General features: G+C 38.4%; 1 protein-coding gene across 4 annotated transcripts in view; it reads left to right on the forward strand.

Moving 5' to 3' along the window:
• Sbf2 (SET binding factor 2) overlaps window positions 1–20,352 on the forward strand; it is a 359,732-nt gene that overhangs the window by 78,862 nt on the left and 260,518 nt on the right. The gene's annotated exons all lie outside the window — the stretch shown is intronic.

Raw genomic sequence — 20,352 nt, forward strand, 5'->3', positions numbered from 1 at the left:
TAATTGGTCTTACTATTTGAATAACCAGGCATTTGTACTATAAATGTTTTAAAACTGTTTCAGCATCCTTTTTAGTAGTGACCGAAAGGGGAAATTTTGGGGTCTTGATAGAATTTTCTGTGAGTTTCTGCCTTTGTTCACATGAAAATATAGATTATAGAAATAGCTGTAATTTTGCAGTATGAATGATGAATCCCTTCACAAGTTTCTAGAACAACATATAATATGGTAGGCTAAAGAGAGTGTGGATTGGAGTATTGATTTTGCTAGGACCAAGAAAGGATATTCTTTATATTTTATAAATCAATGGGACAGATAATCTGTGATGCCTGTGGTACTTTTTTCTAGCAGTAAGGGAGAAACAAACTTATTTTACTATTTAGTAGGTGGATTTTTTTCTTTGTATGACAGATAGTACTATGTTCAAGTGTCAGTACAATGACAGGTAGGGTTGCATACTGTTAATTTAGTGGAATGGTGGTACCATAGGTAAACAGAACTTAGTTTTCTATGTGACTTCTTGGCTGATTCTTGGCAAAGCATTTCAAAACGTTGGAAACTAGTTAATACTTTAGGAATATTTAACATATTGCATGTGCATGCCCCAGTGCTCATGTGGAGGTCAGAGGGCAGCTTTTCAGGAGTCAGTTCTCTCCTTCTTCTCCCTTGATTTGGAGGCAGGGTCTTGTTTCTTGTAGCTGCTGTACTGCATATTCCAAGCTTTTTGGCTCTTGAGCTTCTTGCCAATTTTCCTATCTCAGCCTCCATCTCACAGTCATGTGCTGTGATTGTAAATGTATGCCATGGCATCTGGCTTTTTATCTAGGTTCTAGGGATCAAACTTGGGTCTTCAGGCTTATGTGGCAAGCACTTTTACCCACTGAGCCATCTCCACAGCCCCACAGTTTTTTTATTCTTTAAAAATTTTCCATACTTAATAGAAACTTTGATTTGTTAGTGCCAGTACTTTGTCACTTATAAAGTAAATTTAACTTATAAATATTGAAGCTCATTTTAAAAACTGAATAAATTACTATTAATTTTTGATGTTTTAAACTGTTGTCTTATGCTATCTATCCTTGCATAAATTAGGTATACGATTCTGTATATGAACAACAGTAACTTGGATACCTGATACACTGTGTGATTGTAACTCTAATAGTGTCAAAAAGAAAGATGTTAAAGTTGGGCGGTGGTGGCACACGCCTTTAATCCTAGCACTCAGGAGACAGAGGCAGGCGGATCTCTGTGAGTTTGAGGCCCTCCTGAGCTATAGAATGAGTTCCAGGAAAGGCGCAAAGCTACACAGAGAAGCCCTGTCTCAAAAAACAAAAAACAAACAAAAGACAGAAAGAAAAAAAAAAGAAAAAGATGTCAAAAGTGATCTGCTCGGTTTCTAAGCAGTTTGTTATGATAGTGTCTTTCCTGGTGATACACATGAAAAACACTTCATGCCATTTCTAAGGCAGAATAACTTGGAGCATATAACATTAAGGTTACTATCTAATAGTTATAAATAATTGGAGGAACTCATGGAAACTAGATGATTGGTGGTAGTGTATTAATTTACAAATAAGTAAGCTGAGGCTTAGGAAGTTTACATAATTTCAGTGAAGTCTAACATGTAGGATGTAGCAAAGCTAGTATTCAGTTCCAGTCTTTTGTTTATTAGTTTCAGTCAAGATATGGTGTTCTGGAGGCGACTTTTTTTTTTTTTTTTTGAGACAGGGTTTCTTTGTGTAACAGTCCTGGCTGTTGCTGGAACTTGCTCCGTAGACCAGGCTGGCCCTGAACCTACAGAGATCCATTTGCCTCCCAAGTGCTGGAATTAAAGGAGTGCACCACCACTGTACAGTTGGAAGTGACATTTTAAAATTATGGTCATATTTGTTCTGTAGTAGAAATATAGACTCTGAAAGATAACTGCTGAAGAAGAAAAAGAGGTTTATTTAGCTCATGGCTTTGGAAATTTTAAGTCCGAACAGAATACACAGACCCTGTAGTGTGGGGTGCTATGGTGGGAGTACATACAGGAGCAAGCAATAGGTACAGAGTGAATGGTGCGAGGTCCTCTGTTTTTTTTTTTTTTTTTTTTTTTGGTTTTTCGAGACAGGGTTTCTCTGTGTAGCTTTGCGCCTTTTCCTGGAACTCACTTGGTAGCCCAGGCTGGCCTCGAACTCATAGAGATCCGCCTGGCTCTGCCTCCCGAGTGCTGGGATTAAAGGCGTGCGCCACCACCGCCCGGCGGTCCTCTGTTTTTATAACAACTCTCCCATAAGAACTACCAGGGGGTCCTATGAGAAATATCTCTTTCCTCCAGTGACCTTTATAAAGATTTTCTGTCCTACTTCTTAAAAGTTTTACCACTACCTTCCACACCAGGTCTTATTCATAGTGAATCCTTGGGTGGAAGCCAAATTATATTCAAAACATATCTCATGCTATTGGATAGAGACCAACTTTACTTATCTTATTTGAGGACAAATATGGGACCAGAAAAACATATATTTAAATTGATTTTTGTTGCTACCACTACCTCTCAGGCAACACATACATGGTGTACTTAAATTCTAAATGAAGGATCACATGTTTAACCTGAACACCAAACTTTATAATTTGCAGAGAAGGGTTTTACACATTTACTCATTAAAAAATTAAATCTCAGATGTAGAGAATGCTGAATTTATTCTTTTCGTTTTTACATAAAGAATTTGCCTTCTTCTGTTTAGAGATGATGAACTTTAATTTGGATAGATTTAAAAATAAAAATATGAAAATAAGCTAAACCAAACATAATAACTGCTTTTCCAGTTCTGGGATATTTTTGTCTTTTCTTGTGCTTTTTAGGTATGCACAAAGCCACAGACAGTCATATAAATAAAATTGGAAGTTAATTTTAGTAACTGTATTTCAAAGAACATTAGAGAATTGTTTTTCAGGGGCATTCTATGGCTAACATTCTACTTAGAATTATAGGAACAAATATTTTTATTGGCTAGGTCTTGCACATACGGAGAATAGCATTGTTTGGCACTAGCTCCTTTTTAAGATGGCTTGTCTCTGAAGTTGATCTTTTTGTGCTGTAATTCAGAAAAGTCACTGTAATAGTCACAGAAAGCTTTTAATAAGGCATTTGTAGTGGATCTCATTTTCTTTGAGGATTAAATTAAAGTGTTTGAAAAAAATTGGGGCTTGAAAAGTAAGCAATCAAATTTTCTAAATTTGAACTTGTAAAGAAATTATTTCAGTAATTTAAATTATCTGCCAGTGATTTGATTGTCTAATATAAATTTGGTGTTCAATAAGTTTGCATTGAAGAAAAGAGAAATAAAAATTCATATTCAATATTCTGAAGATATAACATAGGAGAAGTAGACAAGTTGATGCCCCTTTGGGGCAGAGGAGCAAGTTACAAATACCATCTAAACATCTGAATATTAAATGTTGTTGGCCAGGGAACCGAGTGAAGAAAGAATATAAGCAGATTTCAATTTTCTCTTCTTATTCTGAGGAAATATGCATGACAAGACAATGAGAACTTAATATATCCCAGAATTAGAGTTTACTAAGATTTGGAGTTATGACTTCCTTGTCAAAGAAGATTTAGTGCAGTAGGTAAACATATATAAGTTCTTGCATGTAGGTGTAAAGAGCTAGCTATGTAAGTCATTATTTAAAATAAAAATAGGTGGATAATATGATCAACAAAGAGGTTTGAGAAATACAGGAAACAGCTTTAAAGAATTACAAAATATAGTCTAGTTGCATCTAAACCATGTGTGCTAAGGGTGGATGCTAGGTGATAAATGTAATATTAAATGTAATACAGGTTTTTTTTTTTTTTTTATGTGACATCCATGTGGAAGGATACTTGATTCTCTTAGAGTCAAGGTACAGACACAGGAATTTTGCTGTAAAGTGGGAAGACATGGCTTTAAAACATAATAATGAGTATAAAATGAATTTTAAAAGTTCACTATTATTATTATTATTATTATTATTATTATTGTGTGTGTGTGTGTGTGTGTGTGTGTGTCTGTGTGTGTGTCTGTGTGTGATTATGTATACATGAGAACAGATGCCCTTGGAAGCCAGAGATGTCAGATCTCCTGAAGCTGGAGTTATAGGCAATTGTGCTAGGAACTGAACTTGAGTCCTTTGAAAGAGCGCTCTTAACAACTGAGCCACCTTTCAAGCCCTCATGGCTACTATTAAAACAACAGAAAATGCCAGGAAATGGTGGCTCACACCTTTAATCCAGCATTTGGGAGGAAGAGGCAGGTAGTTCTCTTGTGAGTTCAAAGCCAGCCTGGTATACAGAGCTGGTTCCAGGACAGCTAAAGCTACACAAACCCTGTCTCAAACACACCCACCCTCAAAAAAAAATCCCCAGGAAATAAGAAGTGTCAGCTTAGGAAATTGAAATCCTTGTCCATTGTTGGTGGGAATGTAAGATGATGCCAATGCTATGGAAAACAGTTTAGCAGTTCTTCAGTAAAGTAAAATTACTCTGTGGCCCAGCAGTTTCATTTCTAGGTATATTCAAAAGAACTGAAAGCACGGAATCAGGTATCAGGTATTTTACTCACATGTCCATAGCAGTGTTGTTCACAATAGCCAAAAAGTGAAAGGAACTTACATGCCAGAGGCAGATGGATAAATGAACATTTAGTAGTACATTCAATGGAATATTATTCAGTTACAAAAATGGAGGAAATTTTGATTAAAAACATCAGTTGACCTTGAAAACATTATGCAGTAGGATCAAGAGTGAGCCACTAAAAGACAAATACTCTAATTTCATTTACAGGTGGCATTTAGAGTAGCCAAATTTATACAATCAGAAAGTAAACTGGTTTCCAGTAGGTAGGAAAAGGTAAAAAAGGTAAATTGTTTGCAGTTACAGATTTTCATCTTGGCAAGATTGAAAAGAGTTCTGGAAATTATTTGCCCAATAATGTAGGTGCACCTACCACTACTAAACCAACAGGAAGTTGGTTTTATGTTACATGTTTTACTAGCTGTTTTTAAAAAATGTATGATGTAGAGTTTTGTGTATAGACCTAAGATAATGTCAAACACAGTATAAGGAATTGAAGACATAAGTCTTTAGACAGTACATAGTTTTCTTAGTTAGGGTTTCTGTTGCTGTGAAGAGACACCATGACCACGGCAACTCTTATAAAGGAAAACATTTAATTGGGAATGGCTTACAGTTCAGAGATTTAGTCCATTATCATCATGGCAAGAAGTATGGTGGCATGCAGACAGATGTGCTGGAGAAGGAGCTGGGAGTTCTACATCTTGTTCCCACAGGCAGCAGGAAGAAACCAAGATCCACTAGGCCTGACTTGAGCTCCTGAGACCTCAAAGCCCACCCCCAGTGACACACTTCCTCCAACAAAGTCACACTCCAACAAGGCTACACCTTCTAATAATACCACTCCCTGTAAGCCTATTGGGGGGGCATTTTTTTTTTCACACCATAACAATAGCAAATGGTCAAACAGTTTGTAAAGGAGGGAACAAAACTGTTTATACTACCTTGTTTCAAGACACATTGTAAAGGTTCATAATCAGCAAGGTGTGGTATTGGCTTAAGGATAGACATGTGTTAATAGATCAGGGAACAGTATAAATGGATTTCAACAGAGATTCCAGGAGTAATGTGGTTGTGGAAGAGACAGCACAGATAAATGCTAGTACAACTGGTTGTCCATCTGAACAGTTAATCTTGATCTGTTTTTATACTTATAGAGAAATCAATTTAAAATATGTCATAGACCCAGGGTAAAAGCCAAAGGTATAACCTTAAAAACAAAACTGTAAACATCTTTGTGACCATTTAAAAGTTAGGTCAGGATTTTTAAAGTAGAACACCTAAAACACGACAATGATAATTCTTTGTTGTATTTGAAAACTCTTGAAAAATATTATATACAATATGGTGATTAATCAGATAAGATGAAAACTTATTTTGTTTTGTAAGTTTCTCATGGTCCTATAAATTCTCTGGAGGCTGCTTGAACCTTCTATATTTTGCCATGAGAAGGAGGGCATCACAAGCAAAAGGGGACACAGAACACTTTATCAGCAGCTCCCTAAGAACGCAGAGCTGAGTTTTCTAAGGAGCTAACATCATCTGCCTGATACCAGACCTTCTGCAAGTTGGAATTTTGGGTGTATCACTGCTGTAGATGGTGGCAACTTAGTTGTTAAAAACATATGTGAAATACTTTGTAATATGAAAGAAGGCACTCTGGCAGTTTATATATCTGTTATATTGTGTTCATATATAGACATCGTTTGCTTACAAGAGGCACTGGCTGTTCAGAGAGAGTATGGATTCTTTAGTTCATACACACTATTTCCAAAGGTATCTACCTAGTGATATTTTTATACTACTTAGTCCCCCAGCTCCCCTTTATTCTTTGGCAAAGGTCTTTGGTGATCCAGACATGCTGTTCACTGTATATGCTTCCTTTTTTGTTGGGATTTGTATTGCTATTTGAAGATTCATATGCAACATTTTTAGTTATGAATATTGAAGTTTATAGTTATTTGCTTATAAGGTGGACTGACTTAAGTACTTAGAATGACTTACAAATGTGTTGATTTAAGAAAAAGAAGTATTTGGTGGCCTCTAGTGGTGGCACTTAAGTGTCTGTGAAAAGTCACTGATATCAATATACAGCTTTCTTAGGGAGGAGCACTAAAGTGGCAGAATAAACACATAACTACATTTATTGGAACAAATTTTTGTTTTTGAGAACTTAAAATTTATGAGTCAGTTACAAATTTATCAGTGTTGTGGCTGTATTTGTTACAATGATCATTAATTAATGATCATTACTGGAATCCTTTTCAAGAAAAGGCTTGGAATTTCCCTCCCTCTCTCTCTCCCTTAGTTTCTTCCCATTTTTCCATAAGATTTTGCTTTGTATTCTAGACTGGCTTTTAACTTTAAAAGTTAAAAGCTTGCTCAGTGGTGGGATTGCAGGTGTACACTAGCCTGCTGGGCTTTAATGCATCTTTTTTTTTTTTTTTTTTTTTTTTTTTTTGGTTTTTCGAGACAGGGTTTCTCTGTGTAGCTTTGCGCCTTTCCTGGAACTCGCTTTGGAGACCAGGCTGGCCTCGAACTCACAGAGATCCGCCTGGCTCTGCCTCCCGAGTGCTGGGATTAAAGGCGTGCGCCACCACCGCCCGGCGCTTTAATGCATCTTAATCGGGAAGTATTTCTATGTAGATTGTACTTCATGTTTAGTATTTATTACATTGCATTTCGATGATAGGGTTGATGGGGATAATTTCTGATACCTTAAACATATTGCAAGCTATAAAGAGGCATATTATCTTATATATTAATCATAAAAATGATCAGTCCTTGGTAGAGTTTACACCCTTAAATGGCTAATTGTGACTAGTTTAAAGATATTTTGAGTTAGTCTAAGAATATCTGGAATCTGAGCCATATTTGGTAATTTAGGTATAATCATGTCAAAAATTGAGAAAATAAAGTCAATATAAAGTCAGTGTTTGGAAAGCTAAGGAGAACATAGACACCTTTAGGACAGTTAAATGTGAAATTAATTTCTATTCTTCCTAAAAATTAGCCATTGAAATCTAGAGAGACTTATTAATAGCTTGTCCTGTGCCTCATAGCTATTTGTTAGTTGCTAAGATAATAAAACTGTGATCTTTTGACTCTGTTAAAACTAAAATATTCAAGCAAGGTGGTGGTGACCCTTGCCTTTAATCCCAACAGGAGGCAGAGGCAGGTGGATTTCTGTGAGTTCCATGGCAGGCAAGTCTACACAAAGAAACCCTGTCTTGAAAAACCAAAACCCAGCCAACCAAACAAAAACCCCAACTAAACAAACAAACAAACAAAACCCCCAAATCCCAACAAAACCCTAAAATATCCTATGTGGGCTCAGATGTTGCACAGTAGTGGCGCATTTACCCAGCATGTAGATATTGCTGAGGTTGATATGTGTGTGTGTGTGTGTGTGTGTGTGTGTGTGTGTGTGTGTGTGTTTTGGGGGACACTCATTGTACTAGATAGAACAAGCTGACTTTTCAATTATTTTTTGCTAAAAATAGAACTAATCTTAGATTCTAATTAGGAAGGGTTAATTAAGTAGCATTAGAAAGACAGTAGTAGGGGCTGGGGAAATGGCTCAGTGGTTAAGATCACTGGCCACTGGCTGCTCTTCCAGAGAACCTGTGTTTGGTTCCCAGTACCACATGGTGGCTCACAGCTGCTGTAACTTCAGTTTTGGAGCATCTGATACCTTCTTCTGGCATCTGTGGGCACCAGATATGCACATGATGCACAGACATGCATGTAGACAATATACTTATACATTTAACAACTTAATAAAAAGTCAAAAAACAATAGGAAAGCATTTTATTATTAAAATTTGAAGACTGATGATGTATTTACAGAGTTGGTGGCTCTTAGTTTTTATTTTACTATTATTAATATTTTTTTTCCAAATATAGACCTTACTTACAAGAAACATCCATGGAGTTTATGGACTGGGGCACCAATGAGACTCTAATGAAAAAAGTTAGATTTTTACAATTGAGGTTATAACTGAATGAAAGATATCATTAAGGGTAGTAAGACGTTAGTACCGTCTCCGGTTTAGAGCTATGTACTTAGTTTAGAATGAGAAATAACCTGTCAAGAAAACCTGAGTGAGAAATGCTATTTGTTTTCAATCAAGTGCAGTTTTCATTATTTCACTGGACATTGAATTTCACTGGACAGTGCTGGCTTTTCTACATATTTCTGAACTCTGATAAACAAAATGAGGTAAAAATCTGGGTTCTTAAAGTCTTTACGTATTTTTTAATTAAACATTTTATATACAATATATTTTGGTTATATTTTCCCTTCCCCTAGCTCCTCCCAGATTCTACCCATCTTCCCTCTCACCTAACTTTATGTTTTCTCTCTTTCAAAAAAAAAAAAAAGAACACAAAAATGAGAATCTAAACAAAAACCCAGTAAGATCCCTCCCCGCTAAAAAAGCCAAAAAACAAAGCAAAAAGCCCACAAAAAAACATGGAGTTTGTTTTGTCTTGGCCAGTACTCCTGGGCATGGGACCTGCACTGGAGTGTGGTTGATAGACCCAGTGACACACTGTTGGAAAAAACTAACTTTCCCCTTGCCAGCAGGCATCAATTGCAAATAGCTTCTTGGTGAGGGGTGAGATTTGGGTTTTTTTTTTATATAGTCAACTAGGATGCTTCTTTTTGTTTTTTGTTCCATGAATGTGGGTCTCTGATATTTGCTGTGTAAACGTTTACATTTGTTAGATTTTCTTGTTGGATTGTTTCCTTTAAGGGGTAGTTGCCCTCATTATCTCATCTGACTAGCTTTGGTTTGAAGTCCACTCTGTCAGATACAAGAATAGCTTATATGTGCTTGTTTATGGCTTCCATTTGCTTGGTAAGTTGGTTTTCATCTGCCAACAGTAATTTTTTTTTGGCATCTTTGGTAGCTTATGTGTTTCTTGAAGACAATAAATAGTTGGTTCTTATTTCTTCAAAAAACTTTTTTTTATTCTTTGGAAATTTTATATAATATATTTTGACAACATTTACACCAAATCTTTCCCTTAACTCCTCTCAGATCTATCCCACTTTCTATCTGACTAAAGTTGGTATACCTTGAAAAAATTAATAACCCATTGACTCCAATTTGTGCTGTCTATGTATTTCTGGATATGTGGCCTCCAATGGAGCATAGTTAACTTAAAGGATACTAATTCTCCTTCTTCCAGAAGCCATCATCTGTTTGGAGTTTCTCAGCTAGGGACAGAGGCCCATGAACCCCTCCCCACTCAATGCTAGAATGTTGACTGAATTGATCTTGTCCAGGTCTCATGTAGGCAACCACAGCTGCTGTGAGTCCATGAGTGCAACAGCCCTGTCATGTCCAGAAGACACTGTTTCTCTCTGGCCTTTCCCTCAACCTCTGGCTCTTGCAGTTTTTCTTCCTCCTCTCATCCCCTGAGCTATTGGTGAAATTATTAAGGCCACTCCACGTAGATAAAAGGAGATTTATTTAATGGCGTAACTTACAAATTAAGGGATAGGTAGGTCGCGGAGTCTGGGGAAGGTGTATCGCAGTCCAGCGGTGTTCTCTGGAGCTCTGCTTGGTACACCTCTCTAGTCCAGGGTCCCGCAACAGAGAGAGCGCCAGCCGATCCAGATCTCGGGTCCCCAGGCGCCTCCTTTCGCCCCGCCTTGTAGGCGTGACAGTTGCCAAAGTCTCAATGGGGGTTGGAACTTACAGATCAAAGCTGGAATGGCTACCCACTACATCTCCCCCTTTTTGTCTAAATAAGAAAGTTCTAACCTAATACAAGACTATATACAAAGGAATGGTTATCAAATATAGTCCAGGAATAATGAGGGATAATGACCTAGATAAGATGGAACTACAACCAATGCAAACAATATCAAGCAAGAAACACATACTATTATCCAGAGAAGTATAGAGCATAGGTAAATGGCATGTTACAAAGATCATTCCAAAAGGTGTCCTATCCTAAAGAACCTGAATCTAATACTTAATATGTTCTATCTACTAGGTTGTAACTATAACTGCTAGTCTTCAATCCCATCAAAGACCTGAGAAGGAATATAATGGTACCTGAGAAATGGTAGATGGATGCAAGCAACTTTCGGGAATCTTGCGAGAGTAGACGGAGACAGCTGGCAGCCTGGACAGTCACCTAATGTTTCTCAGCATTGTTGGTGCATTCAAATTGGCTACAGGCCTAAAGTATCTGACAGACCATTTTCAGAAGCAGGAATTCTGAAAGACCATCTTACCCTGTCTTGGCAGAGTACAGTGGTCGCTTTCCTTGTGTCCCGCTTGTCCAGAAAGGATAGCATTGCATTAGTACTGTCAGCCGTTGAGGCAAGGGCAGTTCTTTGCCCAGTAGGCCATTTTGTGCCAAGAAGACAAACTTCCAAATGGAAATGTCTTAGAAGCCCAACATTCTCTCGGGATCAAATTGGTGCAGCCAGGAGCAATTATGTCTCACATCAACAGAATTCTAAGTTATTTAAATGCCATATTCTCTAGGTCTATGAAGTGTTTGAAGATTACCTGTCCATCTGACCTATGTATCTGTAAATCTGGATAACCTAACTAACGTAACTATAGAGATGACAAGCATAGGTGACTATAAATCTATAAGTCTTATCTACCGAAATAACCTAAGGACTAAGGCTTCACGTAAACAAGGTAAACAGTCTATAAGCAAGTGTATGGTAAAGAACGATGACTTCAAAATTGTGACAATACACAAGATGTTATAACAGAGGTAGGAGTATATAGTGCAATATGCAATATGACAATAATCTTAAATATATATCGATATTTATAACAGAGGTAGGAGTATGTAGTGTGATATGCAATATGACAATAATCTTAAATACATATCAATATACCGAATATCCTAAACAGAAGTAGAACCTACATAAAGTATGACAGATATAAATTTACATTTGTATCAATATACAAGTATTTCAAATAAGAGTAGAAATATATGTACATTATAACAAATATAGTTCTGTATTTGTATCAATATACAAATTATCTTAGACAGGAATATAAAAATAGTTTACATTTGTATCAACATATAAGAATCCATAACAGTGCAAATTACAGTGCAAATTATTTAAGGCTGCTATTTTACTAAATTTGTTTACTAGTATACATAATAATCTACCATAATACCTTATACCTATCCATTCCATTTCTTCTTTTCATTTTTTTTTTTTTTTTTTTTTGAATACTGAGTTTAATATTTCCTTCCACCCCCAACCCTATAACCATCATCCATAACCCTGAGAATTATGAAACCTAAGGGAGAAGGGGCGTCGTTTTCTTAGAATTAGTTCCTGCTGTTTAGGGGGTGATGTTATCTCTGTTGGGTACTGTGAGAAAGCTCAGATAGTTAAATCTCAGTTAGACTAACTGTAGGTTCTGCAGCAAGTCTTAGAGTAATGGGTAAGATTGTCTGAAATTCTGGTAAGAAGTGTCGTATGATGATGATTACCATGGCATCATTCTGGATTGGGTAGAGTTGTTGTTGGGGCCCCGTCTTCCTTCTGGAGACTTCTGAGATTGCTATTAGAAAAACTTATTTGTTATCAACATGGAAGGTTTGGATTTAAAGAGGACATAGCATGTAAGAAAGGATTCTGAGAAATCAAGAGTAAGCATGGAGAGAGTTAGACTCTAGAAGACAATGGTCCTTTTTTATTGGTTTCCTTCTGTCCCACACCAGAGGGCTCTTCAGATATGGGACTGAAGAATCTCTCAAACTTCCTTTTAGCAATATGCTTGGGTTTAGAGAAGGAGTGAGCCAATTCCATCTCCAAAGTCAGCTTGGCTTATAATTGAATTGGAACCACAGCTTTTCTAGATTGATAGAGAGATAGATATTAGACAGTGAGATTTTACCGTGTGTAGATTGGTACCAATAGATTCTTTCTTTCTGCTGTAAACATCCGGATATCCAAGGCCTTATGACTTCTGTAAGATGGGTATTTCCATCATCCTGGAAAGACAAAAACAGAACCCTACCCCAACCTTTGATTGTTAAATTTTTCTTACAACTTGTAGAGATGTCACATTGGTGGATGATCTTTTACTTCTCCTCATCAAGGGGTTTTTCCTGTTCGAATCGAATTTTTATTAATTTTGTTGGTATCCATAGCTTTTCTTCTCCTGCAGAAACAAAGGCAAAACCCCTTCCCCAACGTAGAACATATCCAGGTTTCCATTCTGAGGTCAGCACATCCTTGAAATAAACTGGTTGGTTTAGCTCAGGAGTTTTGTCTGTCGTCCAATGTCTCTCTGCAGCTGTTGTTCCTTTCTCATCAGCATTGAGAAAATTCAAGGTTAATAAAGCACTATGCAATCTATTTCTAGGAGTCATTGTTACCCGTTGCTGTTTATTTAGCATATCTTTTAAAGTTCGATTGGATCTTTCTATGACTGCTTGGCCTGTGGGATTGTGTGGTATACCTGTAACATGCTTTATATTGTAATAGGCAAAGAATTGTCTCATTTTATTGGAGACATATGCTGGGGCATTGTCTGTCTTAATTTGTACAGGTATTCCCATGATGGCCATAACTTCTAATAGGTGTGTAATCACAGAATCAGCCTTTTCAGAACTCATAGGAGTTGCCCACTGAAATCCTGAATAGGTGTCAATGGTATGATGTACATACTTTAATCTTCCAAATTCTGCAAAATGAAACACATCCATCTGCCAAATTTCATTTCTTTGTATACCTTTTGGATTGCTCCCTGCAGGTAATGGAAGTTGGTTATAGATGGAACAAGTAGGACATTTTTTCACAATATCCTTAGCCTGTTGCCAAGTGATGGAGAAATCCTTCTTCAAACCTTTGCTATTTACATGGCATTTCTTATGAAATTCTGAAGCTTCTAGCACATTACCTATTAGTAACTGATCAATCTCATCATTACCTTGTGCTAGAGGTCCTGGCAGACCTGTATGGGATCTGATATGTGTTATATATATAGGATGTTCCCTTTTTCTGATGATTTCCTGCAATTGTATGAATAATGAAGTTAATTCTGTATTATCAGGAATAAATTCAGCAGTTTCAATATGTAAAACAACTCTCTCTGCATATTGAGAGTCAGTGACTATATTGAGGGGTTCTGTGAAGTCCATCAGTACCATAAGAATGGCATACAGTTCTGCCTTTTGTACAGAGCTGTATGGACTTTGTTCCACTTTACTTAAGTCTCCTGATTTATATCCTGCTTTCCCTGATTTATTTGCATCAGTATAGAATGTGAGGACTCCAGAAATTGGCTTTTGTCGTACAATGTGAGGAAGGACCCATTCAGTCTTCTTTATGAATTCTATTCTCTTGCTTTTGGGATAGTGGTTGTTAATCTCTCCCAAAAAGTTACTGCAGGCTCTCTGCCAGTATTCATTATCTTTCCATAGTGATGAAATTTCTTCATTAGTTAAAGGTACTACAATTTCTGCTGGGTCCATTCCTGTCAACTGGCGAAGTCTTAGTTTACCTTTTTGAATCAAATCAGAGATCTTTTCTATATAAGTCTTTAATTTCTTATTTGGTTTACGTGGTAGGAATATCCATTCCAATATAATATCTTCCCTCTGCATCAAAATACCTGTTGGGGAATGTCTGGAGGGGAATATGACAAGAATGCATTTAAGTTCTGGATCCACACGATCCACATGTGCTTCTCGAATTGTCTTTTCTACTAGAGCCAATTCCTTCTCAGCTTCGGCTGATAATTCTCTTGGACTATTTAATTCTTTGTCCCCTTCTAGGGTATTAGCCAAATTTTGTAGTCCATCTTTGGGTATTCCCATGATGCCCAGTAAGTTGGAAATGCTTCCTAATAACTTTTGAAAATCATTAAGAGTCTTCAACCGATCTCTCCTTAGCTGTACCTTTTGGGGTCTAATTTTTTGTAGCTCTATCTTATATCCTAAGTAGTTAATAGAATCTCCTCTTTGTATTTTTTCAGGAGCAATTTGCAGTCCCCAGCGAGGCAAAACTTTTTTTACTTCTTCAAACATGCTTTCTAATGTATCTAACTTTGGATCAGCTAATAGGATATCATCCATATAGTGATAAATTATGGATTGTGGAAACTTTACACGAATTATCTCCAATGGTTTCTGCACAAAGTATTGGCACAAGGTAGGGCTGTTTAACATTCCCTGTGGGAGGACCTTCCATTGATATCTCTTGACTGGCTGAGAATTGTTATAATTAGGTACTGTGAAGGCAAATTTTTCTCTATCATTTTCTTGTAAGGGTATGGTAAAGAAACAGTCTTTTAAGTCAATGACTATTATAGGCCATTCTTTAGGTAGCAGAGAGGGCAAGGGCATCCCAGTCTGTAGGGAGCCCATTGGCTGAATTACTTTATTAATAGCTCTCAGATCTGTCAGCATTCTCCAATTACCAGACTTTTTTTTAATAACAAATACAGGAGAATTCCAAGGGCTGGTAGATTCTTCAATGTGTTGAGCATTTAACTGCTCTTGAACCAGCTGTTCTAAAGCTTGTAGCTTGTCTTTTGTCAAAGGCCATTGTCCAACCCAGACAGGTTTATTAGTTAGCCATTTTAAAGGTAAGGCAGTTGGTACTTCTGAGGGTTCAATAGCAGTTGTGCTCTGTTTGTGAACAGCCTGAATGGTTGGTGCCTGATTTTTATAGCATGTGATGATATTATTCCTAGAAACATGCATTTGTCTGTATTCTTTTTCTGAAAGTGTAGGAATTTTAATCTGGGTATTCCACTGTTGTAACAGATCTCGGCCCCAAAGATTTACTGCTACATTTGCTACATATGGCTTCAGCCTTCCTCTCTGTCCTTCTGGCCCTATGCATTCAACCCATCTCGAACTCTGTTTTATCTGAGATAGGGTGCCAATCCCTAAAAGTTGGACATCTACCTCTTGAAGAGGCCAATTTGGATGCCATGATTTTGGTGTAATTATAGTCACATCTGCACCTGTGTCTACCAGTCCCTCCATAACCAGGCCATTAATTCGAATTCTAAGCTTTGGTCTTTGATCATTTATGGAAGTCTGCCAAAATATTTGTTTTATAGTGTTCTTTGTAAACTGTGATCCATCCATCAGAGCTGTTTTATCATCCATTGCAGTATCGGTTTTTACATTAAGCATTGGTTTATTCAGTTGTCTTGGAGAGGAATTTCTTCCACAGTGGCTGGGAATGTTCGTACTACATTGGATTTGGGGGCCTGCAAGAGGCCCCCTGAGGCGTTTCCCGCCAGTAAAGGGTTACCTCGTATATCTATTTTTGATCTGCACTCACTGGTCCAATGTCGGCCTTTGCCACACCTTCTACATAATCCGGGAGGTGGTTGGGGTCTCCTGTTTAGGCTATTCCTAAAAGGAATATTACTCCTAGGAGTACCCCACGTACAGTTTTTACTTATATGACCTGGTGTACCACATGTAAAACATTTGGTAACACGGGGCCTTCTTTCACCTCTGGGATTTGTCTCTCCTATCCAAGCCTCATTACTGTAGTTACGAGACTCAACACCATTAGTATACTGAATCCATTCTTCCAAAGGAGCTGATCTGATCTTTAATGGTGTAAGTATTCTTCTGCATTCTGCATTAGCATTGTCGAATGCCAAGGACTCAGTTAATACTTTTCTTAATTCTTTATCTGATACAGCTCTTGTTATAGCTGTGTTCAGTCTTTGTAAAAAATCAGTGAAGGGTTCGTGTGGTCCCTGAAATATCTTTGTGTATACCTCAGTTGGTTTTCCAGGTTCTGGAATTTTTTCCCAAGCATTTAGAGCTGCTGTACGGCATAGGGATATTGTATGCTCATCATAAATGGCTTGTACATTCCTGTCAGCAAAACATCCCTCACCAAGTATTTGATCTTGGGAGATCACGAAACCTCTGAGTTTACCTTGTTGTTCTAAAATTTTTGCCTCTTCTCTCAACCAGCTTTTCCACTGTAGCTGCTGGCTATATTCTAGAACAGCTGAAATTAACTGATGCCAGTCATCTGGGATGATTCTATGTGAGGTAGACCACGAATTTAACATCTGTTTTACGTACGTGGAGTGTATCCCATATGTAACTACTGCTTCCTTTATATTTTTAAAGTCCCTTGTGGAAATTGGTTGTAATGTATATGTAGTATATGGCTCGGGGTGTGTGTCATCCGCTGGCTTCTCATGGATGATAACAGGATAAGCCATTGTGTGAGAGCCATTTGGAGATGTTACAACCTCTATGGTCTTGCCCTTCTGCTTATTAGGTCCCTTGTCATGTTTACTGAGAGTTTCTTCTAAGGCCTGCAAACGAGCACCTAGGGTCTGTTCTATGGAGTGAGCCTCCTCTCTGGCAAGGGACTCCAGATTCCTCATGGAATCATAGAAGTTTTTATGTTCCTCAGAAACACATGATTCCATGGACCTTATCTTATCAATTAATGATAATCTTTCTTCCTTATATAGTGTCTGGAGAGTTAGTGTTCTGTCCATTAAATATTCACATTTATTATCAATAAGATCAATTTTTGGTACAAGCCTGTTTTGTAAATCCTGATCAGCAGATTCCAGAGAAAGAATCTTTCTCTCTAAGGTCTCATTGCTATCCCTTAAAGCAGATTCCAGAGATAGAATCTTTTTCTGTAAGCCTTCATTGCTCTCGCTTAAAGCCTGTATCAGTCCCAATAATGACTCATCTTTGTTCTTGTTATTAAACCAGTGTTTGAACACTGTGTGGATTATTACAATGAATGCCAAAATGGTACAGGCCAGATATGCCTTAGGAAGGTCGTATATTTCCAGTAAGATGTCATTCATCATACAAGCAAAAAGGTTTTCGAATTCTTGTGAGGTAATGTTGTCAGCCATATTACAAGAATTACTCAAAATTTGTTAGTCAATTTTAAGGTGTAAAATTATCAGGTGCCTTTGCTTACCTTTCGTGGTTTTTGGGGGGTGTAGTAGCACTTTCAGCCAGCAGGTGGCGTTGGTACAGCTCCAAAGCAGGGCCTGCTGGTGATCGTGGCTGACTGCAGCTCGCTGGAGTCAAGATGGCGGGAGCCGGAGCCGGCGCCGGCACTCGGGAAGCCGGGGAGTGCCTCTTTCGCTGGTCTCGGGGCTAAGCTAGGGAACTGAGACCGGACTAGCTGCTCCCTCTTTAGGGAATGGAACCCTGTAGGCGTTCCCTGGTTATATGGAACTTTGCAGGCGGGTTTAGGTACCCGCTAGCCAGGGAAGAGGCTGAGGGTGGGAGCCACCCAGGCCTTTGGAATTTGCCCCACGTGAGCGCCAGATATTGGTGAAATTATTAAGGCCACTCCACGTAGATAAAAGGAGATTTATTTAATGGCGTAACTTACAAATTAAGGGATAGGTAGGTCGCGGAGTCTGGGGAAGGTGTATCGCAGTCCAGCGGTGTTCTCTGGAGCTCTGCTTGGTACACCTCTCTAGTCCAGGGTCCCGCAACAGAGAGAGCGCCAGCCGATCCAGATCTCGGGTCCCCAGGCGCCTCCTTTCGCCCCGCCTTGTAGGCGTGACAGTTGCCAAAGTCTCAATGGGGGTTGGAACTTACAGATCAAAGCTGGAATGGCTACTAAACGTTTACATTTGTTAGATTTTCTTGTTGGATTGTTTCCTTTAAGGGGTAGTTGCCCTCATTATCTCATCTGACTAGCTTTGGTTTGAAGTCCACTCTGTCAGATACAAGAATAGCTTATATGTGCTTGTTTATGGCTTCCATTTGCTTGGTAAGTTGGTTTTCATCTGCCAACAGTAATTTTTTTTTGGCATCTTTGGTAGCTTATGTGTTTCTTGAAGACAATAAATAGTTGGTTCTTATTTCTTCAAAAAACTTTTTTTTATTCTTTGGAAATTTTATATAATATATTTTGACAACATTTACACCAAATCTTTCCCTTAACTCCTCTCAGATCTATCCCACTTTCTATCTGACTAAAGTTGGTATACCTTGAAAAAATTAATAACCCATTGACTCCAATTTGTGCTGTCTATGTATTTCTGGATATGTGGCCTCCAATGGAGCATAGTTAACTTAAAGGATACTAATTCTCCTTCTTCCAGAAGCCATCATCTGTTTGGAGTTTCTCAGCTAGGGACAGAGGCCCATGAACCCCTCCCCACTCAATGCTAGAATGTTGACTGAATTGATCTTGTCCAGGTCTCATGTAGGCAACCACAGCTGCTGTGAGTCCATGAGTGCAACAGCCCTGTCATGTCCAGAAGACACTGTTTCTCTCTGGCCTTTCCCTCAACCTCTGGCTCTTGCAGTTTTTCTTCCTCCTCTCATCCCCTGAGCCTTGAGGATATGGTGTGATATAGATGTCCCATTTGTGGTTGAGTACTCCATAGTCACTTGTTCTCTGTATTTTTACTAGTTGTGAATTTTTGTGTTAACTACCATCTACTACCCAAAGAAACTTATCTGATGAAGCTCAAGAGTTACACTAATCCGTTGGTAGAGACATAATGTCTTTAGAGGGCATTTTAATACTTTGTCCATTTAGCAAAATAATAGGTAGTAGATTTAACCTTGGGTCCTGTGAGATCTTCAGCCATGGATGGGTTCTTGGCCAGGTTTATAGTATTAGACAAGTGTTTCCTCTTGTGGATTCAGCCTTAAGTACAGTGTTATGATTATCCCTGTCTTAGAGTTTCTATTTCTGTGAAGAGACACCATGACCATGGCAATTCTTTTTTTTTTTTTTTTTTTTTGGTTTTTCGAGACAGGGTTTCTCTGTGTAGCTTTGCGCCTGTCCTGGAACTCACTTGGTAGCCCAGGCTGGCCTCGAACTCACAGAGATCTGCCTGGCTCTGCCTCCTGAGTGCTGGGATTAAAGGCGTGCGCCACCACCGCCCGGCGACCATGGCAATTCTTATAAAGGAAAAACATTTAATTAGGTGGCTTAAATTTTCAGAGGTTTGGTCCATCATCATCATGGTGCAACATGGTAGCATGCAGGCAGACGTGGTGCTGGAGAAGGAGCTGAGAGTACTACATCTTGACCCACCAGCAACAGGAAGTGGTCTGAGTGTCACACTGAGCGAAGCCTGGCAAAGGAAATCTCAAAGCCCACTCTCACAGTGGCATACGTCCTCCAGTAAGGCCACACCTACTCCAACAAAGCCACACCTAATAGTGCCACTCCCAATGAGCTTATTGGGGCCAATTATCTTTAAACTACCACATCCCTGTAACATTCATGCCACTATTGGATCCATAGGCATATCTTGTCAGGCTAGTCATTATTGCAGTTCACAGTTGGGAAAACTTGTTGATTTTTTTTTTCTTTTAACTAAAAGAACAAAAATTCTGACTGTAAGTTATGATGTAGCCACTTATTTTTGATAGACATTTCTCTGAAGGTCCTTTCTGTAATAGAGTGTGCCCAGCCCTGAGGGAAAGAAAAAACAACAACAACAAAAACAAACAAAACAGATGCGCCAGGCCTGGGGAGATGGATCAGCAGTTAAGAGCATTGTGTGCTCTTCTGGAGGACCTGGGTTCAATTCCCAGCGCCTACATGTTGGTTCATAGCTATCTGTAACTCCAGTTCCATGGGATCTGATGCTCTTTTTTGGCCCTCTGTGGTTCCAGGCATGTATATATGCAAGGGAAATACCCATACATATAAAAACAAGAAAGTAATAATAGCAATTTAAAAAATAACAGATGTGCTGTGCCCTTGTTGATTTGTTCTAATAGTGCTTTTAAAGTGGCAGAGAGTTGTTT

Source organism: Peromyscus californicus, unplaced genomic scaffold, assembly GCF_007827085.1.
Source record: "Peromyscus californicus insignis strain IS unplaced genomic scaffold, ASM782708v3 Scaffold_4__1_contigs__length_199733344, whole genome shotgun sequence".
NCBI lineage: Eukaryota > Metazoa > Chordata > Mammalia > Rodentia > Cricetidae > Peromyscus > Peromyscus californicus.